The sequence below is a fragment of the Pan paniscus genome, chromosome 2, assembly GCF_029289425.2.
Source record: "Pan paniscus chromosome 2, NHGRI_mPanPan1-v2.0_pri, whole genome shotgun sequence".
In the NCBI taxonomy this organism is placed as follows: domain Eukaryota; kingdom Metazoa; phylum Chordata; class Mammalia; order Primates; family Hominidae; genus Pan; species Pan paniscus.
The window spans coordinates 1,089,780-1,117,015 of NC_085926.1; the positions used below are offsets into that span (position 1 = coordinate 1,089,780).

The 27,236-nt window shown below is 34.7% G+C and overlaps 1 protein-coding gene across 7 annotated transcripts in view; it reads left to right on the forward strand.

The window, feature by feature from the left end:
* The window catches only part of LOC100990608 (contactin-6), a 320,384-nt gene that overhangs the window by 8,851 nt on the left and 284,297 nt on the right, over positions 1 to 27,236 (forward strand). Inside the window, exon 1 of one of the 7 annotated variants that reach the window (XM_057301593.1) lies at positions 26,471 to 26,639. The exons of the other annotated variants lie outside the window; for them this stretch is intronic. The gene's annotated coding sequence lies outside the window, so the exon portion shown is untranslated. Of the gene's footprint in view, positions 1 to 26,470; positions 26,640 to 27,236 lie in introns of those variants that run through there. 7 annotated transcript variants of the gene reach the window in all.

Sequence of the window (27,236 nt, forward strand, 5' to 3'; positions counted from 1 at the left end):
TTTATACTTACATAGCATTTACATGTGTTTGTAGTGGAACAGAAATCCCTCTTCACGTTGCATGGTGCCGTGTACTTCCCTATACTTCCATGTTGGCTGGACTTGTTCCCATCCGCTTTCCATCATTTAGAAAGTCATCAAACTCTCACTCGCTGGTATTTTATTTTTATCAGGTACTCTCATGGTTTCATGGAGTTATTTTGTAATAGGCAATGGAACATTTGCTAATTTTTTTCTGGAAACATTGTCAAGTCTCAGGTATACAATCTAATAAGAAATGGTTAATGTCAATTGTATATGTCTTTCCATTGGCTCCACAAACATTACTGTAACAAATGAAAGTGCTTGGTTTAGTCCAATGAGAGAATATGTTAGGGAGCTCTAGAATTTAGTTAGAAAAGCAAGCCAGTGGATGTTATTAGTTTATATATTCTTTGGGAGTGGCAGCTCTATTAATTCCTTAAGTTTAATGGTGTGCAAATTCTTAACATGTAGAGGCAATTATTCAAAAACTTTGTTAGCACAGCAATTCCTAGTGACACAGTACAAGCTGAATGCTAAACGGACCATATTTTTAAGATGATTTCTGCTGAATAAAAGTGAGAATATTGGATGGGTCCTTTTAAAATCCTTTTTTAAAAGTCTTCTTTTAAGGCGGGAAGGAGAGATCAAATAAGATATTTGGTGAAGTTTCTAGTAATTTATCATTCATGCGTGTAAGAGGCCAACATGAATGAGCTCTCAAAAGAATGTAGACATTTTATTTTCAATGCCTTTTTTGCATATTGTTTCAAGGTTTATTTGGTTTCCCATATTTGTATGTCTAAGGTGGTTGTGTAAGGAGCTCTATATGGAGACCGCTGAGCTATCTTTCTAAATAGCAGGAGTGCAATATACTTGCTGGAATAGAGCTTTTAGTGAAAGAACATGATTTTCCTCTCTGGCATCTATCAGGGTCTCCCAATCACTAAAGCGCAGTAAATGAAAGTCAGAAATCAGGTGAAAGTCAGAAATCAGGTGTGCTGCTAGTTTTCTATCAGTTAAGAACAAATTAAGAACAGTCCTGCCGGGCGCGGTGGCTCACGCCTGTCATCCCAGCACTTTGGGAGGCCGAGGCGGGCGGATCACGAGGTCAGGAGATCGAGACCATCCTGGCTAACACGGTGAAACCCCGTCTCTACTAAAAATACAAAAAATTAGCCGGGCGTGGTGGCAGGTGCCTGTAGTCCCAGCTACTCGGGAGACTGAGGCAGGAGAATGGGGTGGACCCGGGAGGTGGATCTTTGCAGTGAGCCGAGATCGCGCCACTGCACTCCAGCCTGGGCAACAGAGCAAGACTCCGTCTCAAAAAAAAAAAAAAAAAAAAAAAAAAAAAAAAAAAAAGTCCTTAAAGCTGTGCTGAGATGAAAAACTTTCTGTTATTCTAGACTTGATAGAACACACTTGTTTAAAGTGGAACATGAAGGTGTTTTCTAGGCATTTAATGTCCTTAGTCAATTCCTAAACATGCTCAGTTGTGAATCTGTGTTGCTGACAGGTAGAATTTTGACAGCCCTATATATAAATTTACCACAAAAGTATATGCTGAAAATGGTTCTATTAGAATTAGCCGGTGCTTATAAAATATAATTTTTTCAGAGGTGCCGACTTTCCTTTTTTGTTGTCCCTTTGTGCAGACTGTGCCTATGCGGTTTGTAGAAAAGAGAAGGAAGCTTTCTATCTGCTTTCTTTAGGGCACTAAGGTGGCAAAAGCAATATTTTTACTGACTTCACCCTTATTCTGCCTTTTGTCATGCAGATGTGCAGAGTGATTATGCAATAAACAGAAACAACTTTCTCATAGAAAAAGAGAGACTGGAGTTTAAAGAAAAATAATCTATTCATTATGCGTAGTTCAACATAGGAAGCCAAACAGCAGTTTTAAGAAATTACCCACACAAGACACAATGCCTGAGCCAATTGCTTTTACCATTAGGGGGCTCCTTTTACTTATGAGGCAAAAGTCATTTTTCCAAAGAAACATGGAACAAAAATTCATTTTCTGCCAGTGAAGTTTCAAGATTCACATATATCTTTAGATATCAAAAATAATGTTAGTCTTTGAGTATTAGCCCCTGGATATTATTTTCTTTTATGATTTTTTTCTACACGAAACGGTCTTCAATTCGTACAAAAATTCTAGTTAATTCTGATAAATAATTTAACATACTAAATTACCAATATTAATAATATTTTTATTCAACAATATATATTAGTAATAATTCCACAAATATTGGCTGAATACTTACTATGTAATAGATGCTATTTCAGGCACTAGTGACGCAACTATGAACAAGACAGAGAAGAGTTCTGCTCCTGTAAAATTCACATCTGATATGTATTCTTGAGTTCAATGAAGTATACAACTCTATCAAGTGGAAGGGGGGGGGCTAACATTGTTAATTTTAGGTCTTACCTGACAAATGAGCATTAGAAACCATTAAATTATTTAATTCCAGGATGATTATTTTAGTAAAGTAAACTTGCATAGTGAGACGCACCAAAAAGACTAAATAAAAAGAAACATATATTTACTAAGAATAATAATTATTCCTCTATTTTTATAGAGAGTGAGATATTCTGGGTTTTGGGATCTCATATTATATACATGTTTATGGAATTTCCTAATCATAGACCCAACTCTTTACCTGAAAGTTATTCATTTTCATCAGGTGAATAGTACCAGTGGATTTACTAAGAAGGTAAAATTTGTTCAAAATTTGCAAACTACACTAAATTATTGAATAACCTTGGTAAAGTAGTACATATATAACAAGTGAAGGAAAATTAATAACCAACAGAATATTGTTTAATACAGTTTTCCAATTATAAAATCACATATGTTTATTATTACAAAATTTGGAGAAGACAAAATATGCATAGATTGTTATTCTATTACTCTGCATGTGGCATCCTTTCAGTCATCTTGTATATGTGCGTACGTGTGTGTGTGTGTGCGTTTAAAATACAAAATTGAAATTAATGCTTACGTTCTGCTTTATACCTTGTTTTTATTAATTAACATCTTATAAACATTCTCAAGTATCATTAAATATTCTCCTAATGCTGAAGGATTTTTCACCAGATGGGTGTTCCCTGTTAACTCAAACCAATAACCTATTGTTAGATGTTTATCTTTTACACAATTTATTGAACAATGCTATGATACATATCCTTGTACCTGAATCTTTTAATATGTGTCTGATTATTTCTTAAAAACAAATTCCTAGTAGTACAATTTGCATGTCAAATTGTGGGTTTTTAAAAGTGCGAGTGTGTATATTACCAAATTGTCCTTTAGGAAGACAAGTCCCTCTGTACTTTCAGGCAGGTGAGGGCTCTTTGTGACCATCCTTGTTAATACTAAATATTATTAATTGTAAATACTCTCCAATTGGATTACAAAACAAATACACAGATAACAGTATTTCAGTATTGCTCTATATTACATTTTTTGGAAAATGCATGCCTGAATGAATATTTCATGAGTGTTTGAACCATTTGTATCTGCTCATTTTGCTGAAGTCAGCCTCTGTCCTTTGTTTATTCTTTTGATATTTTACATTTTTTCTTATGCTCAGGAAGTTCATCAGATGTCGGTGAGATAACTTGTAATTTTCACTTTTCTTCAAGTTTATAAGACATTTAACTTATTACATTTTAAGTGTGAAACCTTGAAAAATGTTTTATAAATTATTTGAACCTCGGTTTTCAAATGTACACAGTGCAGCCAGTAATACCTGACCTGGCTTTCACAAACTCAGAATGGTCAGATAAAAACTGGAATAGTTAATGTTTCTAAATGTATTTTTATAGCTATAAGTGATATAAAGTTATTGTTCTAGTCTTATTAAAGATAAATCAGTGTTTGTCCCAAATTGCACGTCTGGTCGTAAGCAAGTCTACAACTTAAAGTTTCCTAAATATAGGTCCAGTGTTATCAACTTTTTACCTCCGGCACCTAGCATTGTCTGGCCTGTAGTGTGTGATCATTAAGTGCCTGCTTAATGAATGTAGATTTTAAGTATACTAGAGAAACATAAATTAAATACATCTGTGCTCATTCCAAGTATGCTATTACAGTGTCCTCTAAATCTAATGGTGAACAAAATAGCACATATTAAGATGATAATTAATGTTAAACTTCAATTTATGCCTCTGCCCTTGGCAACCATGATAATCCACTCCATGATGAAGCAGTCAGGAAATGTAAGTAGCTATTTATTTCATCACTACAAATTGTATTTGAGAGCTGTGTTTTGGAGGTAATCTACATTGTGGGCTCTTCAGGAATTTGGTATGTTAGGAAAATTCAGGACTGCATAAGGGGAACAGGAATAGGTTTGAGGGTAAAAGGAAATTGTAATCATCCCTGAATTAAAAAATAATTTATACGTTACACATAGGTAAAGTATACACAAGGTGTGTGATATTTTCTTCTTCAAAAACCCTCCCAAAATGTGAGATATATAACTTGCTTTTCCAGATAGTCAGAACAAGAAAGAACTTCTTATTTTTGTTTTAACTTGCATTTACGTTGCCATAACACATTACGTTAATATTTGATGTTATTTGACTTTGGCAGAACATAATGAAATAAGGTGTTTGACTTTGCCAAAGAGAGTTTTAGGAACAAATTTGTGTTTGATTTAGATCTGAGGCCAGGTGTTCAAGACGAGCCTAGGCAACAAAGTGAGACCCCTGTCTGTAATACACACACACACACACACACACATGCACAATCTCTCTCTCTCTCAAACTTTGGCATATTTAGTAATAAATATTAAAGCCATGAAACAAACATAGTTTACTTATAGCTTAGAATAATCACCTTTATAAATTTCTTAAGTGATTTGTAGTACACTGTGGACTTGACTGTTACTTTTATATCAGGTTATAAGTAATGTTGGCTAGACGTCTATCCAATGAACTTTCCCTTTCACTTCACATATCCTCTGGGCTCATGGTTAGCCAGAACAATTTAGAAGCCAAAAACATAACCAAAATTATCACATGTATTTTTACTGCATGGTGGGATTATTTTGTTTTGTTGACATATATCATTTTGGTCAATAATAATAATAATAACAATAAAACAGTGTTGAGTTACTCAAATATTAGTTGGGGCCCTTCAGAGAAATAGAACGAATAGTGCCACATTATCTATCTATCTATCTCTCTAAATATATGAATTTTCCCTTTCTCCATTTTCTGTTTTAAGGGTCTCAATGGATTACATGATACCTACATTGGAAATGGTAATCTACTTTACTGAGTCCCCTGACTCAAATGCTAGTTTTATCTGGAAACACCCTCACAGACAAGTCCAAAATATTATTTAATATGGGCAAACCATAGCCTAGTCAAGTTGACACATAAATGTAATGATCACAATGATACTAGTAAGAGAAATTCAGTTGACCTTGCTGATAAATAGGTATTTTTCACACAAAAGCCAGAAAATGATCATAAAATATGTCATATGGTTTAAAATTATAATTGTTGAGTACCCATTTCAAAATATGATTGTTCATTTGAAGAATACATTTTAAGTTGGTTCAATTCTATAGATAATTATGACATGACTGAATATTTATTCATGGCAAATCCAAGAGCATTCATTTGCAATTGCCATTCATGTAGATGTCAAAGATGCCGCTTTTTATTGCACATATTGTGAGAGGGTAAAACAAATAACCTTTCCTCCTTAAAATTAGATTGCTCATTAAATGTGTCATTAATCATATTTTAGACGCCAAAAGATCACAGTAAAATGGCTCTGAATTTTACATTTTCCAGGGTGACAAAAGCTGAACAGTTTATTAATGTTTGACCACGCTCCAGGTGTGGTGGCTAATTTCTGAAGATGATGTTCCTCTCCTTTCAATTGCCTTTCAGCTCTCATGGTAGGTGCTAATGTGTATAATTAGCATGATTTCAGAGTTGTGACCTGAACGACAGACCAATATCTGTAAGGGTTGTGGTCCAGCCAGGTTAGAATAATACCAAATTGATATGCAATTAATTGAGCTTACAAAGAGGTTACTGAAAGAAGTTAGGTCTAAATTGGGGTTTCAAAATAAATCACCCGAAATTATTTAAGAGTAGAACTGGGACTACCCCAAAGTTACCTCCATCTGAAAGGTTTCGATTTGGAATCTCCAGTTGTGATGATAAATATAATTATAATTAAGGCTCTGGGTGTTAATGTCAGTGTTATGCAGAAAATTACCCTAGACATAGATAGCTCCCAGCATCTACATCCTGTTTTCAATTTTATTTCTAATAAAAAAATTTAACCCATTTGAAGTGACAAAATTCCTTAGAGAATAAATGTTTTTTAACCTTTGGTAGTAGAATAAAATATAGAGACAATGACATATATCAGACTCATGATATTACAGGTTGTGTATCCCTTATCCAAAATGCTTGAGACCAAAAATGTTTTAGAGTTTGAAATTTTCTGAATTTTGGAATATTCACATATATATAATGAGATATCTTGGGGATTGGGACCCAAGTGTAAAAACAAAATTCATTTGTATTTTATATAAGCCTTATACATATAACCTGAATGCATTTCTATATGGTATTTTTAATAATTTTGAGCAGGAAACAAAGTTTTGACTACATTTTGACTGTGATGTGTCACATGAGGTCAGGTGTGGAATTTTTCAGTTTGGAGTCCTGTTGGTGCTCAAAAAATTGTAGATCTTGAAGCGTTTCAGATTTTGGATATTGAGCTCTTGAGTGCTCAAACTGTAATATCATTGAACTATTTAGAATTAAGTTTGTATTAATTAGAATCGTTTCTACATGTTTGGTGTAAAAAGTGCTTGTTATATTTAAGACTCTAAGGAGTCTTTGCCAGATTTGATTTGTATTTGCACTTTTAATTTTGTAAATAAATAACTGATTTTAGACTTACCCGTTTAAGTTGAAAAGTAATGTATATAAAAATTAACTAACTTTTTAGAAAAAGTTTTGAAATATTTAAAAGAAGTTAAGATTTACTATTTTGTAAGGGCAAATACAAGAATTAAATGCCTAGGTTTATCTTGTTAAGGACCTACTGTTGATTTGTCAGACTGTTTAGACACTTTAAGAGAACATAATTCAATTTTAGAATTACCATTTAAAATATTTAAAGCAATTGTAGTAAAGTAAGTCAAAAGTCCTGATTGTTTATGTGTGTTTAGTCTGTTCAACATGAAATAATTGAATTTTAATTGTGGCAAAAGAGAAGAAAGTTTTTCCTGTTTTAATAAGATTATAAAAAGAATAACAGACATATAAATGAGGCTAAAAATTTTAAGGAGGAAACAGCATTTGCATTTGAAATTATAATAAATTTGATATTATGATCCCCGATGAGCACTGAGGCTCTAAGAGGATTCAAGGGACTTGCCTGAGACTACAGAGCAGGAATTCACATACAGATTTTCATATACGAATGCAGTGGCTGTGGTTTCCACATTCATTCTCAAAAACTTAATGTACCTTTTTGGAGATGCATGCAAAATTGTAGAGGAAAAGAAAGTAATATTTAGAATATAGTTTCTAATCTTTTATTGTTAATCTTCTTGTTTACAATTTACCAAGGCAAAAAAGAAACACTTTTAAAATGTCAAAATAATATAAATATTATCTACCATTGTTTTTCTATTCCCAGTTTAATAGACAAGTGTATCTGTGTGGCAATAATTTTTAACTCTAAACAGAGCCAGTAGCTCCTCTATTACTTTGGACTTTTTAAAAGATATAGTTATTTTGAGTTTGCATTCACACATATTCTAACTTAGAACATACAAAAATTTACTTTACATTATTTATTTTCTCTTAACATATTTGCAAAGATTTAGTTATAGCTGCAAAAATGATATATTTTTTATTCTTCTATTTTTACCCAAGTTGTTGATGATCTTCTGAGATCCATCTGAACAGACAAGGAAGAGACACATACTTCTATTTATATACACACTCATATTTTGTGTGTGTATACAACCTTATTAGCTTCTTGACAAAGAAACTAAAGAGATTTAATTTTTAAATGCTTCTTCCCATACTCTATCCTTTTATTATAATTTTTAAGTCTTTAATTATTTTTACATATCTCTTCTATATACAGGTCTTTATAGCTGGGTCCCTACTGCTGACTCAATTTTGAACTACCCATCGATCTTATCTTAAAATTGTTGTCTAGTTAGTGGAGCATTTATTTATCAGCTTTTCCATTTGCTTGAATATTTTACATGGCCAAATATATATCTGACCAATATCCTTCTTTAGGAACAGTGCTTTGTGTTTTTCACATCTGATATTTGCATCAGGTGCATTCAAAAGGCGGTGAACCAAGTCCTATAAAAACAGATAGAAGAATCACTTTTAAGTATTAATGTCAGAAAAAGAGAACTGCTTTTTGATTCAGGAAATGTAAACAGTCAATCTTATTAAAAGATTGACTTTAAAACATATCCAACTCTGCTAAACAATGGAAGAATCTAATCTTTTTTTGATTGAAGAAACCACATAAAACAGGTATACCATCATGGGGAAAGTAGGTACTTTCTGTATTACTGTCAAAAGACAAAAATTGCCTCTTGATTTAGGATTCCATAAACTTTTATGGAGGTGTGCATGGCTGGAAGACATCAATACCATGCATTGTTCCTTGGATGGTGGGCTAGGCACATATTCTAACCTTTAAACATTTCTAAAATAGTATCTTTCAAAGCTGGCAAATTTGAGGAAAAAGAAATTCCTTATACAGATGAAGCTTGAAGGAAGGTGATGTATGTTGTAATGGGTTTGCTAAGATTTTCACTTAATATTCAGCAGCCCTGAGAAGCTTTCTTATCTTCTACTCTAAGTCAGTACTTTGAAAAAAAAAATATGAGGAGCAGGTTTGACAACGTCGTCAGGATTGTGATTGAGATGAAGCTAGAACGATGTGCAGTTGAAGAGTCCTCCCAGGTCCTGATTCAAATCTACATCTGATTTCATGACCTCTGCTGCATTCCTCTGTCATGAGAAGAGCAGGGACTCTTAGTCCCATGACAGAATCAACCTTACCCTTTGGTTAATTAGAAGGGGCAGTAGTAAAGAACTCGAATTTTGGAGCCAGGCACATCTGGATTTGAATACTGGTCAGATGAACCACTTACTACATGATTGGCCAGAGACATACACTTTGATTTCACTGGCCTCATTTTTCCTATGTGTAAAATTGGGAAATAATAGTTGTCCCACCTCATATGATTGTATGGAGGATTAAGTGAGATTATTGAATCTAAAAGTCTTAGCACAATGTCTGACATACAGCAACTAGTAGTGAATTTCAGCCAGTGTAGCATTATTGAAATTGTTATGAATAAGGGACTATTGTAGATGTTATGCGGAAAGTGGTAGTCCCCTGGGGCCATATAGTGAACCCCAGTGCTATTTAGCTCATTTCTATTGTCTACGCATTATATGCAGTTCAAATTAGTAACAATCACAACAAGAACCACCACCAATTGATATAGTTTCAGGCACTTTCTTTAGTACTTTAGGCTAACATATTTAATTCTCATAAAAACCTCAAAGGATATGTGGCATCATTCCCCATCTTATAGAAAAGTAAAATGAGATTCAGAGATGTAAAGTAAATTGGTTAAACAGAAAAAACAGTTGTTAGATCGTAGAGTCAGAATTCAAAACCAGGCAGGCTTTTGCCAAAATTAACGCATTTTACCACCACATTCTTAATTCTCAGACAGAGCACCAAGCACCCTAGGATGCAACAGTGAACTCAGAGAAGGATCATAGGATGTAATTAAATATTCCGGTGAAACAGTGATGCTCAACATCTGTCAATTACTGAGTGTGAGGTAGTTCCATTTCAACACGTATCTTATTCTATTTCTTTCAATATCATATATTTATTAAAGCTGGGTTTCCAGCGGATGTTGTGGTAAAAAGGAAATACTGTGTGAAATCAGTGTAGAACAGGAAATGAGGCTGGGCAATCTTATTCCAAGTTTTGAAAAGTCGTGCCGTGCCCAATGGAAGTATGCTTGTTATAAGTAGAAGTGGGTACTTAAGAATAAAATAAGAATGCTATTTTTCCTCTAATATATACATATTATATTTTTAAAGCATCCTGTAAGTCACTTGAATATAACTTCTTTGAACCAAAATACTTAAAAATGGAACTATTATATAGTTATTTTGCCCTAGGGTTGCCATAAAAATGATTGATCCACTAAGGAGATCATGATACGAATAAGCTGGGGAACCTCTGAACTACATTATTCAGTTTATCAGGGAAATATGTAAAACTTAAGGATCAGTTCATCAAACCTCATTAACCACCTGTTACTTCTCAAGTACTTAGAGATTCCTTTGTAAAAGAGCTCACAGCATAATAAGAAAGATAGACACTGTATTAGTCAGGGTCCTCCAGAGAGACAGAATCAGTAAAGTATGTGTATAGCTATTATGACAGAAGTTTATTAGAAAAATTGAGACTCTCGATTATGGAGACTGAAAAGTCCCAGGACAGGCCTTTTGCAAGATGGAGCCCTTGGGATGCTGGTAGCCTGGCTCAGTCTAAGTTCAAATGCCCCCAAACCAGGGAAGCCCATGGTTTAACTCTCAGTCCAAAGCCAAAAACCTGAGAATCTGGAGTGCTTCTGGTGTAACTCCAAAAGCTGGAGTTTCAATGTCAGAGGCAGGAGACTAGTGTAGCCCAGCTCTGGAGGCAGAGACCAATTCACCTTTTCTGTTTTTGTTCCATCCAGGCCCCCAGCTGATAGGATTGTGCCCACCCACTTTGAGGACAGATCTTCCCCTTAGTTCACTCAGACTCACATGCTAATTTCTTCTGGAAATGTCCTTGCAGACACGCCCAAAAATAATGCTTCACTAGTTCTCTAGGTATTATTTAATCCGATCAGATTGATCCCTAAAATTAACCATCACAGACACAACGTGCATACTGAAATACAGTGTGTGAACCAAATTTCCAAGGGGCCAGACTCCCAGGCAGGTCACATAAATATTCAAAAGGCCATAGCATTAAGAAGTGAGAGGAAGTTGTATTGGGGAGAAAAGCAAACATAAGAAATTTTCCAGAAGAGATCAATGAAAGAGGTCCAAATGCATGCTATTTATAGAATAATGAGTATGGTAATAATGGAGCCCCCGCTAATTACACTATCACTTATTAAATACTTGTTACGTTCCAGGCAATGCATTAGGCACTGGGTTGTAAAGATGAAAGTCAGAGTGACTTTCCTCAGGCTCTGACGTCTCTTGAGGAGTCTGACAAGAAAAAAGTACATTCAGGCAAATGATAAGAGATGAGACTGGAAAGCATGGCTGCGGTAGAAGTAATATATTGCCTGTAACTTCTAAAGAGGCCAGGGACTTTTAGAATAATTAACACAAGGTCTAATTACTTTGGATTAACTAGTAGCCAAATGCATTCACAAATATTGATGTTATTCAAATTTGCTTCATCTTACTAAAAAAGATGCTGTATTTGTGTATTCGTCTGCCAAATAAACGAGAGGCATATGTATATTTTTCCAGAATCATGACTTATTCAGTTTATGGACTAATTTTTTGTTGAGAAGATAAGTAAATAACAAATTATCATATGAAAAATGTGAGACTGGGAGTAATTAATGCAATAAAATAGATTGCTCAATATGCGAACAACTTCATTGTAAATTCTAGGGAAAGGGCCTGATTTCAGAAGAAAGATAAAGTCATCAAAAGTCTTAAGGATTAAATTAAAAGATAATTTTAAACATTTACTGCTGTAGTATTTAAATTTAATGATTCTGGCACAGTGAGAGTATTGAATCTATGCTGCGTTATATGTTTAAGGGGATGGACTCAGGTAGTTAGGATGTGATTATTACTGTCCTACGCCCTCTAGTTAAACCTGGATAGAATTCTAGTTTTAACTGAAGACCTGTTTTAATCATAGGCTGCATCAAGTTGCAGACACAATTCATGAATACTCGTATATAATGGTATCATGCTACTAAGACACATTAGTTAAATACTCTCACTCACTCAAATGGTAGAGGAGAATCATCTTTCTAAGATATCTCTCCATGAGTACAGTATAGGCACAGAGCAAGGACAATCCTGTCTCCCACATGGTCACCATTCCTTTATTTATTCATTCAGTAGAGATTTTCGTGCACAGAGGCAGCTACTGTGATAGCACAAGTATTACAGAATTCAAAAGAGGAATAGATGATTTCCAGCTCGGCAATCAGGGAAGTCTTTAAGAAGTAGGTGGCATTCGACTAAAGAATACACTCTTCGGTTCTGTGTGGCTTGATGAGTATACACCATTACAATCGCAGACTTTGGCAGAACGGGAGGGTTGAAATAAGATAAAAGAAAGGAGAAGAGTGGTGGCAAAGGCAGGATGGCTGGTAACATTAATTGAAGAATTCTTTATTTGTATTCACCAGTGTGGGCCTCTTTCCTATTTAGCCCTCACTTGAATGCACGTTGTCATTAGCTTGCTTTATTCATCCTATGAATCAAGCCTTGGAGATGTTGAGAACCCAGTTTCTGTATGTGGCAGAAAAGTAAAGAGATGAATAGAAGTAGTGACATAGAATGACATCCTCTTGCTTTTTCCACTACTAATTCTATTCTGCCAGCAGATATTTAGCAGCTTTTTTGTGTTAAGTCCTATGTGGATACAAATTTAAGAAATGACACATTTTCTTTCTCAAGGGGATCACAGGTCAATAGGAACACAGGGATCTGTCAAAGATCATGATAAATGTAATAAATAAGAGAACATAAATGTGGACATAGTAAAATGGTAGACCAGAAAAGGCAAAAGATAATTATTGATGATGGTCAAGGAAGAATACTTCGCAAAAGTGGTATTTTTAGTCTCAAGACATTGAGCAAAGACTTTTTTTGCTCTGGTCATCCCATAAAATGACTCTCAATAATGAATAGAACAAGAAACAAAAAACTAAATTTCATTTTCAATGAAACATAGAAGAAAAAAGTCACACTAAAGTGCTTTCAAAGGAAGACAACTGGAAGAAGCAAGTGAATTACTGTGCAGACTCCCCTAGAAGGCTCAGCAGCTGGGCATCTTAGGAGGCAGTGGTAGAAATGCTTAAACCTAAAATAGAGGGCTCATCTGAAAGTCTGTCACTTAGACCTTCTTTTTCTCTCAACCTACGGGAGGTTGGAAAATATTTGTAGATAAATTGAGCTGCAGGAGCTGCACAATTTCAGTTTTAAGACCAAAAAAAAAAAATAGCAGAAAGCTGGGAGTTTATATGATCCTTCTGTGTATAAGGTGAAAGACACATAAATATAAATAAATGTAACATATGCACATAGGCTCTTAAATACCCATGTTTAGAAATTCCCCAGTAAAAACCAGAGTTAGCCTTGATAACCTAAGAAGAAAGCCCACAAGTCGACAAGCCACAATGATGAGCACAGATAAATGAATGTATTGCTAGGGTTATCACATTTGAGGAAGTCCTCAGTGAAAGAAGGTAGGACCCCAACTAAGTAATTACTGGCATTATGAAGAAAGATTAAGAACAGTTCCAAAACATCACCATTTTCTTCATAGAGATTTTAAAGCCTTTTTCAATCATAAAAGGGAAGCTTAAACAATAAACAAAAGGGCCGGGTACGGTGGCTCACGCCTGTAATCCCAGCACTTTGGGAGGCCAAGGCAAGCGGATCACAAGGTCAGGAATTTGAGACCAGCCTGGCCAATATGGTGAAATCCCGTGTCTACTGAAAATACAAAAAAAAATTTAGCCGGGCATGATGGTGCATGCCTGTAATCCCAACTACTCAGGAGGCTGAGGCATGAGAATTGCTTGAACCCGGGAGGCAGAGGTTACAGTGAGCTGAGATAGTGCCACTGCACTCCCACATGGGCAACAGGGTGATACTCTGTCTCAAAATAAATAAATAAATAAATAAATAAACAAACAAAAGAACACCAACCGAGAATAAGAAAGAATTTGAGGACGTTTCAGTTATGATAGCCAGACTCACAACAAACAAAAAAGGCAACAAAACAACACTTATTACAAGAACTGTAAGATAAAATTGAATAAATTATCCAGAAAGGAGACTGGAAATAAAAATAAGTTGATGATAGTAGCAGTAACGTCAGAATGCTAAAGAATTTTTAATCCTAAATAAAATGATCCATATCTTGGAACCTTAGTGATACAGAGGACACCTTAAGCAAATATGAGAGTAAAATAAAAATCCTTTTTGTATTCCAAAATTATGTAAAATTTATTCCCTGTAATCAGAAATCTGAAGACATGCTCCAAAAATCAGGAATACACAAAGGAAGCTAAAGACAAGTAGTGTAAAACAGGAGAGTCAACAAGGAGAAGGATTAAGGGAAGCCCATTAATAATAGCAGTTTAGCAGGCCTGGAGAAAAACAAATGTGTATTGTAGTAGTGTAGGAAAGGGCTTCAAAGAAATAACTCTAGCAAAATCGAAGGAATGAGTGGATTATCTGACAGGAACTATCATGAGGAAAATTGTATCAAGACGGTTTTATAGAGTACTTGAATAGCAAAAACAAACAAACAAACAAAACCTCTTCTGTAGATGCCAAAACAATAAAAGCAATGAAACTTACAAATAAATTATTAACTCTTAAATAAAAAAGCAAAAGTTATTTACAATGAAAATGTGATCATACTATTTGAATCTTCAGTGGACAACATTTGTATAGGCTTAAGCATGAAAGTACTGAATATGGAATATGGATGGAAAGAAAACCTGATATAGAATTATATTGGAAAACTGAGTGGAGAATAGAGATACAAGAGGGTCATATTGTTACCTGTTAAAATTGGATGCCAATGGAGAATGCCAAGTCATCAAATCTTTTTTTTTTTTTTTTTTTTTTTTTGAGACAGGGTCTTGCTCTGTCACCCAGGCTGGAGTGCAGTGGCATAATCTCAGCTCACTGCAACCTCTGCTTCCCAGGTTCAAGCGATTCTCATAACTCAGTCTCCCGAGTAGCTGGGATTACAGGCGCCTGCCACCACGCATGGCTAATTTTTGTATTTTTAGTAGAGACAAGGTTTCGCCATGTTGGCCGGGCTGGTCTTGAACTCCTAACCTCAAGTGATCCACCTCCCTCGGTCTCGCAAATTTCCCTCTGTGGCTTCACAGGCATGAGCCACAGCACCCAGCCGGGGAATGCCAAGTCATGAATCAAAGTATCACCGTGTCATAGACATTATTTAGAGATATGGAGGTAAATGCCAGGGAGAATAACTGGAAAATAGAGTGGATGCTTACAGGGAATGGCCTAGGGAAGAGATTTATATTGCCTTTGTTGTTCTCAGGTTTATTTGGCTTCTTAAACACACGTGTGCATTACTTTTATATAAATATAAATAATTGCTTAAAATTAGAAAAATGAATCTCTGACAAAGATTTGGAGTACCATTTGGTGTTTACCAGGTGTACCAAGGACAGAAGAACATGGTAGCCAGAGAGGTAAGAAAGGTTAAAAACAAAAATCAGAAACAGTAAGTCCTGTTCAGGGAACTGCAGGTGGTTTGATATGGCTGAATAATTAGGAGGCAGAGAAGCAATGTGTTATAGTGGTTATGGGTTCAGGCTCTGGACCCTATCTTTCTAGTTTTGTTTGATCGATATGTGACTTACTGTGTGACCTTGCTAAGTTCTTTAACATCTCTAAGCTTTTGTATCAATTTCCATATGTGAAAATTGGGAACTTTAATTTGTACTGCAGGAAATGAACCTACAACCTGTTAGTATGCATTTAAGTTCACCTGCAGATACTACTGGAGAGTTCCAAGCTTCTCTCCTTCAAGTTCCTGCATTGCTCCCTGCATCTTTGAGGTTCCCCAGAACTTGCTAACCAATGCATAGGGCAAACCAGAAATGCTGACTGGAAGTAGCAACAAGTGATTTAATGTTCCCAGAGGTATTCCTGAACTGATGAAGTAAAAGAGTAGGTTGATAAATATACCAGGTTCTCCATCCCTTTATACAGCAATTCTAAAGTGTATATTATATAGAACCTCAGTGGGTCTACAGAGAAACTGAGCTTCAGTTCTTTGCAGTGTGATTCACACCATTCTGCACATTTTACTGAATTTTCTCCCTTCCCTGTCTCACTTTCTCCACACTCTGATTTGTGCTTCTGGTAATCACTTCCCAAATAAGCCCTTGCCTGAAGGCCCACTGTTGAAGAAAGGCAATCTAAACAAATACCTATGCCATGTTTTCAAGAGGATTAAATTATATGCTCCGTACTTAGTAAGGCTAAATATGTAACTCTGCCGCGGTGGTTGTTAAATGCCAGGATACGAGGAAAGTTCATTTATGCCTGTATTATCAGTTAAGTTATTATCCTAAAGGTGAAGAGAAGCCTTTCACAAAATGAGTTCAATCCACAGGACTCAGTGACTCACTGAACACGTGTGGTGAGGAGCAGGGCTAGGGAAAGATAGTGCTCTGAATGACTCACAGCTTTCTAACCTGTATATGACCTGTACGGAATAGTAATGCTCACAAGCAAGAAGCATAATAGAACAATTACAGTTTTATTTCTAAACAAAGCCTAAAGTCCTGGTTTCATAAATGAAGAAAATAATGCTGTCTAGGTAAACAATTTGGCCAAGATTCACAATTCACTGATCCAAAGTCCTAAGTCCCCCAATAATGTCCTTTTTCTGTAAGTTTTTTCAACTATCATTCGTCTTTATTATTCTTGTCTCTTGAGGTTGTGATTGGTGCACAGGTGGTCAATATAGGTAACATAATTGCTGAAAGAATTAATAAAGATTTATTTCCTAAATCGATCCAATTCATGTTGTTTTCTTCTATTCAAGTACTGGTCACTTGGTCTTTCATATAGTCATGTCTCTCTAATTCATAATTTAATGGAAATTATTTTGGCAACTCTGGCAGACATCTGAGAGATAAGCATAGCTTTTGTATTGTTAGTGTTTTCTGCCAGACTGAAGACCTTAGTGTTAATAAGATGGCTGCTTTCCAATACCTCTAAAAAAAAACAAAACAAAACAAAACAAAAAAACACCATTTTCCTCTCTCCTTTTTCTTTTATTTACAAATGTAATCTCTGATCCATGAATTCATAAGGTGAGAATGGTGAGTGGCTAGCTTTTTATAGGACCATAAATAAATGGCTAAATTCAGTGATCCATCTCCCATCTTTCTAACTACTTAGGGAAGGAATTTGAAAAGAAGTCAATGTGGCAGATTTGAAGGAGGGGCTGTTGGAAAGTGTGCCACAGGCTTTTTTACATTCTGTCTTCGAGACAATTTGAGTCTGCATTTTTTAAGTGAAACTATTAGTAACGTAGTGATTTCAAGTTTTTTTTTTAAGTTGGTAGATGTAGGTCATAACAGGACTATAATTTTATTTATTTGTTGATGGTCTGATTTTAAGCCCTTAGAACATTAATGTCTAGGAACATTTGAGAAAGAATAACAGAAAAATCGTGTGTGTGTGTGTGTGTGTGTGTGTGTGTGTGTGTAGAATGTCTCTTTGGCCCAGATAAACTCTTCGAGCTTTGACATCTTAAAAACTCTATGATTACCATATTTTTATACATAGTCAGATACATATAGGTTCATAGTCCTGAGAACTGGCTAAACTGAGTTGTCTTATTGCCAGGGTCTGAGGAAATTTGAAAGACAGCATCATAGAAGACAGTGTGTTGAACACTGTTAGGCTAGTAACAAAAGAATGAGAGCCACAAGACTAAAAGAGAATTCTGCTTGTGTGTAAACAGAACTTCAGTTACTAGATAAGCATGGCTTTTTCCTCCTTATTTTTCTACCCTTTCCTTTATTCACTTTCCATCACCCCCCTTAGTTCCCTCCAAAATATGAAATTGTGATTGACTTTATTAAGATATAATTCACATATAACAAAATGCACACATTTTATGGGTCCAGTTAAATGAATTTGAAAAATGTGTATGCCCATATAAATCCCTGTTCCTCCCTATCAAAATACAGAATACTTATATCACCCAGAAAAGTACTTTCACACTTTTTTGAAGTCAATCCTACCACATTTCTTGCCTGCAATGACTGATCTGATTTTGATCACCACAAATTAGTGTTTTTCTGATTCTAGAACGTTATATAAATGGAAGCATGTAGTACGATGCTTTATGCTGGACGTTTAGTTCAGCACATTGTCAGTTTCATCCATGTATTTACACAAATCACTACCTTTTTCCTTTTTATTGCTGAGTAGTATTCCATATGCCACAATTTGTTTATCCATTCACCTATTGATGGATGTTTGGTTTTTTTCGAGTTTGGGCTTATTATGAATAAAATTCCTGTTAACATTTAAGAGCAATTCTTTGGGTAGATACATGTTTTCATTTGTCTTACATTCTACTTTAGAGAGGAATTGATGGGTTATATGTGATGTTTATCTTAGTAAATGTTTTTGAAAGTGGTTGTGCCATTTTACATTCCCGCCAGCAATATACGAAAGGTTTAGCTGTTCTACCTCGTCATCCATGTTTGGCGTGATCAGTCTTTTCAGTTTTAGTCATTATTCTGGGTATGAAGTGCTATATCTCATTGTAGCTTTAATTTGCATTTCCCTAATGACTTATCTTTTTATGTACCTATTGACTCTACATATTTTACTTTGTAAAGTGTTTATGAAAATATTTTGCCTATTTGCTTCTTTTTAATATTATTGTTTTATATATTTTAGACACAACCTTCTATCAGATGTATGTATTTTGAATATTTTCTCTCAGTCTCTGAAGAGCAGGTAGTCTTAATTTTTATAAAGTCAAATTTATCTATATTTTTGGTTAGTCATTTTTGAGTCCTAAGAAATCTTTGCTTATCCCAAGGTCACAAATATTTTCTCCTATGTTTCCTTCTAGAATTGTATAGTTTTAGTTTTTATGTTTACTCTGTGATCTATTTAAAATTGATTTTTGTGGATAGTGTAGAGTTTCATACAGATATCTTGTTTTTCTGATGTCATTTTTTGGAAAGATCATATTCCTGGCTAAATTACTTTCTTTATTGCAAACTTGGAAAAGCCTTTTTAAAGCCTCTTACCTTTTATCTAATGGTAGAGTACATAAAGTCTTCTAAAGTTTGTTTGGAGATTAGCATTATTCCTTTGAATATTTTCTACATTTCTGATTTTATTTAAAATACGAACATAGTAGATAGGACACATACTACCTAATGATCATTGTTTAATAATATAGAAAGTAAATTAATATAGCCAAGTCACTGAGTTGGGAAGAAAGTGTGTGCAGTTACTGGCCTCTTTATTTTCTATGTAACTCCCTTTCCTTTTTCTGTGTCTTCACATGTATGTAACTATTTCTTGAGAGGTATGTAGTACTGAGCTACTCTATTGGAACACAGAGTTAAACAAATTGACAGGATCATTATTGATAGGAGTTTCAGGGAAAACATTGTTAGAACTAATCATTACAAGTTTTTTGAAATTGAATCTCTTATTTATAAAAAAGCACAGAAACATCAGTATTCCATAGCTCCTGTATAAGGTCTTTGTGTTATGAAGCTCATGTTGCAAGATGGATATTGAGTAGTTTGCCATGTTAATTTTGATTTGTATTTATTTGTAAGTATGATTTCATCACATTAAAACAAGAGCTACAATAACAGAACTTTAAGTAAGAGTTAAAAATATTCACCACCAATCTATTTCTCCTACCTTACTGATTTCACTTGCCTGTGTTCTTTTGCTAATCTTTGTATATAGTCAGAATGTTTATATAAGGATAACCATACTACAGAAATGGTTTGCCTTTCTGATTTTTTTTGAAATATATAAGATTACAAATATTTTTCATGTTGCTACACACCTTCATATTTATCCATTTTAATGACTACGAAGTAGTCTAGTAAGTGATGGTTAGTAAGACCATCATTTACCTATTTTATTACTATAGATGAGTTTTGGTAGGCCACACATTTTTGCTTAGAGCTGACTCCAAACATGAGAAAACACATGTGTATTGCCTTTTCCTTCTTTGTATAATTTATATTTAGAATATCAGCATAATTAAGTGCTTGAGAATAAAGAAGCTAGATTTTTGTATTGAAATCCCACTTTTGCCATTTTCCAGCTATTTCACTTTGGGCAGGTGTTCTGATCTCTCTAGACCTCAGTTTTCTTATTTGTAAAATAGGGATAATAACAGTGCCTGCCTCATCTATTTTTCATGAAGATTAAATGAATTACTTTTTTGCAAATCAATTACAGCAGTAAAATGAATGTAAAAACTATATAAATGTCTTCTTAAAGTTCTGGTTAATGGAACTAGTATATTAATTTAATTTATATTGTCACTGAATGTATGTGCGTATCCAGATAGACCACAGTATGACCCCAACCTTGCAGGAAATATACATTTACAAGAAAAAAGAAAGAGAGAGGAAAAGAGGAAGAGAGAAATAAATAAAGGAAAAAAAGGAAAGAAAGAAGGGAGGGAGAGGGAGAGGGAAGGAGGGAAGGAGAAAGGAAGGAAGGAAGGGAGGGAGGAATGAAGGAGGAAGGAAGGAAGCAGTTCTCAACCAGGGGTGATTTTAAAAACACAATTTATTGAAGTATAATTCCCATGACATAAAAGTAACCGTTGTAAAGTGGACAATTCGGTTGCATTTAATACAGGCACGATGTTGCACAACCACCACTATCCTCTTGGAAAACATTTGCATCAATCCAAAGAAAGAAACTCTTACCAATTAGTAAATTTCTCCCCATTTTCTCCCTTTCACTTCCCAGACCACAACAACTACCAATCTGTCCTCCACCTATATAGATTTATCAGTTCTGGATATTTTGTATAAATGGATTCATGCAATATATGACCTTTGTGTCCAGCTTCTTTCACTTAGTATAATATTTTCAAGGTTTATCTACGTTTCAGCGTGTGTCAGAACCTCATTGCTCTTTATGGCTGAATAATATTCCATTTTATGTATATATCACAATTTGTTTGTTAATTGAGCATTTGGGCTGTTTCCACCATTTGGCTATTTTGAATGTGCTGCTATAAGCATGTGTGTACAGGTACTTGTTTGAGTACCAGTTTTCAGTTATTTAGGGTATACACCTGGGACTGAAATGATAGGGTTACAAGGTGGTTCTATGTGGAGTTTTTTGGAAACCACAAAACTTTTCCAGTACCACACTGTTTTGATTATCATACATTCATATTTAGCTTTAAAATTGGGAAGTATAAGTCCTTCAAGTTTGTTCTTTTTCCAAGTTATTTTGGCTATTCAGGCCCTTGCAATTACATAGAAATTTGAGAATCAGCTTTTCCATAATCGTTTTCTAAAAAAGCCATTGGAATTTTAACAGGGATTGCCTTGAATCTGCAATCACATGAGTAGTTAACACTGACATCTTAACCATATTAAGCCTCCTAATCCATGAACATAAGATATCTTTCTATTTATTAGATCTTCTTTAATTAATTTCAGCAATATTTTCTAGTTCTCAGTGTACAAGTCTTTCACTTTCTCTGTTACATTTATTCATGGGTATTTTATCCTTCAGAATGCTATTATACATTGATTTTTTTTCTTAATGTGCTTTTCAGATAATTAATTGCTGGCATATAGGAACATAACTAATTTTTGTCCTTATTTTTTATTTGTTTTTTAATTTAGTTTATAAAACTAATTTTTATATTTTGATCTTGTACCTACAACTTTGCTGAATTTGTCCTTTAGTAGCTTTTTGGAAGATTGAGATTTTTATATGTAAGATTATGCAATCTGCAAATGGACATGGTTTTGTTATTTATTTTCTTCCCAATTTAGATACCTTTTATTCAGTTTTCTTGCCTACTTGCTCTGGTTAGAACTTCCAGTACAGTGTTGAACAGCAATGGTGAAGGAGACTATTCAAGTCTTGTTCCCGATCAGAGTGGGACAGATGTCAGTCTTTTACCATTGAGTATGATGTTAGTTGCAGGTTTCCCTCCAATGTCCTTTATTTTGAGAAAGTTTCTTTGTAGTCCTAGTTTTCTGAAAGTTTTTATATGAAAGTGTTTTGGATTGTGTTAAATGATTTTTTGTGCATTAATTGATTGATCATATGAGTTTTTCTCTCCCCTTCATTCTATTAAGATAGGGTATTCCTCTGATTGTTTCCTTATGTTGAACCACCCCTACATTCCTGGGACAAATCCCGATTGGCCATAATGTATAATTCTTTTAATATTCTGTTGGACTAGAGGTGATTTTGGCTCCCAGTTTACATTAGCAATGTCAAGACATTTTTGATTGTCATAACTGGCGGAGGGTGCTACTGGCATCTGGTGCATGAAGACAAGGATGCTCCTGGATGCTCTACAACAGAGAGGAAAGCGTTCCTTTCTCTCACAACAAAGGATTAGCCAGGCCAACGCGCCAGCACCACCCAGATTGAGAAACCCTGACTTATACCAACCCTGCTACTATGCTTAGTATACCCCACCTTTATCTCTCTAGCCTGTCATTCTGTCTTTTCCCCCTCCATCTCCTCCAAACACATAACTTTTTGTTTCAGTACTCCAACCACACTGAACCCCACTTAATTTCTTCTCTTAGTCAAGTTACCTTTGGCCTATTATCTTCCACACCTGTACTTTTTCTAGTCCGAACATCCTGTCCCATAAGAATGATATCATGGACTTTGGGGACTCAGGGTTGGGGGAGGTTGGGAGGGACCTGAGAGATAAAAGAACACATATTGGGTATAGTGTACACTGGTCTAGTGATAGGTGCTCTAAAATCTCAGACATCACTGCTAAAGAACTTATACATGTAACAAAAAACCACCTGCATCCTAAACTGATTGAAATATTTTTTTAAGAGAAAGAGCATCCCTTCCCCTTCTTCACTCCCCAACATCATCACCTGGTTTTACTTATTATGATTCAATTTTCAGCCACTTCCTCCATGAAGATTTTCTGACTTTCCTTAGACCAAATGAGTTACTTGTGCTGCATTTTCCCCAAACACCAGCATTGCCCATGCCGTAGCACTTATCAGGGTTTATTAAAATCACGTGTTAATTTCTACAAGGTCTGGGAGGGTCGTATTATTGCTCCTATTTGCTCACTATTGGATCTTCAAGACCCAGATCAGTGCCAGTCACAAAGCAGTCATTTTGTTATTCTTGTTTTTAAGTTATAGAATGAATACAAGAATAAATGAATAAATCAGCCTAAATTTTTCTGTATCTGGAACATTCAGGAAATGTGATAGTTAAGAAATATGTTAATGTTTTATGTGTGTACACCTCAGATATGCCTGAGAAACAGAAATAACCAATGGAAATATTTTTATTTTAGTTATCTAAATCTTTACTTATCTGCCTTGGCCCTAATTGACTAAAACTATATCTGATTTTTAAAAAATTCTCAAATGTTTGATTCAGTATCTGTGCAGACTGAGACACAGACCCAAAGCTTTACAGTGTGAATTTTTACAACTAAATCTTGAATAAATTATCAGATACATAAGCAAAATTTGGAAGGGAAATTTGGGACGAAAGAAAGCAGTTCATTTTAGCCTTTTACATCAATGGGCTTGGAACATGACTTCCAAGGAATTGCTGGTGTTCCCTGGCAGTGCCCAATTTCTGAAGAAAGAAGCAAAATGTAATCTGCACACAGTCAAATGCCAGAGGCAATGTGAGTATTGTGCAGGTTCAAACCAGGTCAGAATAAAAATGACTACTAACCAGCCATTCCGCTTGTAAAATGATAGAAGAACTAGTTCTTGCTTATTGCCCTTAACAAATATTAAAAAATAAGTCAGAGTGTCAGCTACTAGATGCACCAAGTTTTAGTGCTGCTTTATGGGCTAGAAGTGTTTGAAGTAAGAGTTGGCTGTGATGTGAATTTCTGTAAATTAAAGCTTAGCTTTCCACTTAATCTAATCAAAGTACCGGTAATATATTCTAATGACGATTTGACCACCCCAGACATATTGAGATAGTATCATTTTAGGAGAAAAGATTTGAGACAAAAGCCAACTCCATGTTGTGATGGTGAACTAGATACTGTTCTGCCTTTTGGGCACTGTAGTTTTCAGTTTGCTTTTAGTTTCAGTTTGGCTTTAGTTTGGATTTCTATTTCACAGGATATTTCAAATTGTATTCTCTCTTTCCACCGTTAACTATACCCCAAAACACGCTAGAATCGTAGGAATTCTCCTAGGCCTAAGAATCTTCTCAAGCAATACTATTTACCCCAGAGTATTTTTGTCTTTCTCATATGAGTGTCTAAATATTTAAATCAATGACTGATTTTGAGAAAGTTGCTGGTTTTACTAGCTTATTTTCCTTGAAGGCTTTCTAAGCCTCCATTCCTCACTGGAAAATGGAAAGGTATACCGAAAGTTGAATCAGTATGTGATTTTCAAAAACATGTATATACATGTATTCAAATGTGTCCTAATTATAAATGTTTATTAAAATAAATATGATTCTACTGGTTAAGATAAACCAGATTCTCTAATTTCTCACCTTTGTCTTGCCATGTAGAATGGTGAGAGTCCATTTGGCTCAGAGAATGTTCAGATATTTGACCTTTTCCAGTCAGTTTATCTAAAGCAGCAGCAATGATTTCCAATCTCATCATACCCCAGGTCACTGTCTTCTTATCACATTTATTCCCCTCTTCATACTTATCACAATCTTTGTTAATTGTAACTCTGCCTATTTTCCTACTGTCTGTCACCACCATCTTTAGAATAAGAGCTCCATCATGGCAGTGAGCATGTTTGCCTTGTTCAATTTTGTATCACTGACATGAAGAGCTCTTAGCACACTCATCAATCAATATTTGTTAAATGAGCTTTTCTTGGCTGCAGACACCACATTTTATTGACTGGAAACAATGTCTTGAGCCAAGCCTGAAGAGAAGAGAAAGTCATAATCTTTACATTCAGAGTTACTTCCTGTGTCTCTTCAACGTGATTCTTCCAACATCACCAAGGAACTTCCTACATGATTGAAGACAAGATAGAAAGAAAGTCATCTGGAGAGTTAACACATTTCCCATTGGTGCTGAATATTATCTCCTAATATTCTGAAGATGTCATCACCAGGTCAATGGAATCTCAACATCCTAAGTTATATATAGATATCTGCATACATATGTACATTATATACAAATACAATATTATTCAATACAAATTATATAAAAGTATACAAATTATATAAAAGTAAATTTAGTTTTTATATATTTTATATGTGCTATATATAATTTATACATGCTTCTGTAAAAGTGTTTACTAATTCATTTACAAGCAAAATGGAAAAGTTGAAAATGCCTGTTTTTCCCTACTAAGGGATGTGGAAATAGGGTTGCTTCAAAGACACATTCTAGCACAGTTTAATAATAATTACTCAATCACCACAGACAGGAAAAAGTTAATTTATTTGGAAACGCAACTTTATATAAATGTTACTAGTATATACCAATGATAGTATTACATAATGGACAAAAGGATAAATATTTAATAAGTTTGATACTTCAGGTACAGTAAGTAAAAATCCATTTTAATTACATAAATTCTTTAAGTTTAAAGTTACCTAGTCAAATTTATCTGTACTGATAGCTGCTGTCAGAATTACATGTAAACACATAGACCTCTCTAAGTGATTATGTTGTATTCTTCTATAACAGTGAGATTCAGTAAAAGCCGTGAATGATAACACTAGCCAATAATTTGATTCAACCAACACAACCAGAAGAAGCCTGTGAAGTCAATAAACCAGTTCCATGTCTGATATACAAAAATAATAGGTTGATTGAATTCTTACTTTCTGAATCTATTACTTTGATATGTATTCTAGACATTAAATATATTTTGTTGATTGAATTTTTGCACACTGAGAAAATACAATCTAAATATAGCTGGAGGGTCTTTTCTATTTTTTTCCAAATTTTTCAGGCCTTTCATTAGGCCAAAGCAACAATTGATGTGGTATTTTCTAATATCTGATACAGCTTTTCAATTTTGTGTGTGTGTATATATACATGAAACACAGATTGTTCAAGGGGAACAGAAGCCTATGAGATATAGAAACCAAAGGATATGCCTTTTAAATTGAGCGAGCACAGTCTTTAGGACCTACAGTTTCAAAGTTTTGTATTAGGGAATGGCTGACCACAGAAATTTTTCTAAATTAAGTGCATACCAACTAGAATTACACAATCGGCTTCCCTTTTGCTACTTGAAGCTCCCACCTTGAGCTGGTTTCACTCACTTATTGTTGAATTATAGAGACATAGATGTAACTAAATTTGGCTCTTTTACCTCATCCTTTGGAAATTGTTATCTTTCTTCCATCTCCAAATATAGTTTTGCAGACCATGACCTTCGACATTACTTCTGCATCATAAATGTGACTTTGGCATCTTGTTGCAGAATGCCTACTCTGAGGCCTTAATTCTCACATCTAATGATACCCTGAGGATGACATGTGAGGCCAAGAGGGAGTGAAGCCTCATCCCCACTTTGTGCTTCTCTGTTAACCAGGTAACAGTTATAGTGTTCTTTGTCATCTGGTCAACATCACTAATTTATCCTGTGCACAATTTGAGGATCACCTAGTCCAACTGCCTCCCCACTCCACAATTTGTCAAAGAGCTAACACTCAATGAAGCAAAGTACATTCCAAAAATCACACAGAAAATTAGGCATAGTACCTGCACCAACACTTAAGCACATAAATCAATGATTATCTAGAGAAGCCTGGAGTGATGGGATCATTGAGTTTAGAAACTAAGAACACAGCTGTGCTGGTTTTAGAGAAATAAAGTCACTAACTATTCACCTATTCTATTTTCCTTTTCCTTTTGAGTGCCAACAGCCTCCTGCAGATGCATATATTTATTTACAGAGCAACATGCTTGTGTTAGCTGTTTGTTTCTAAAGTTTTTTTAAAAATGACATTAGAACTTCCAATTTTCTCTTTAGCAACCCAAACACATTTAAATTGAAAATTGAAATATATTGCACTTTTAATAGTTCAAGCTTTCTGAGTACTATTCAGTTCCATAAAACCATTTTGGATAGGTAACTTTTTTATTTCTTATCTTCTCTAATCTTCACTTCAATATTGGGACAACTAGA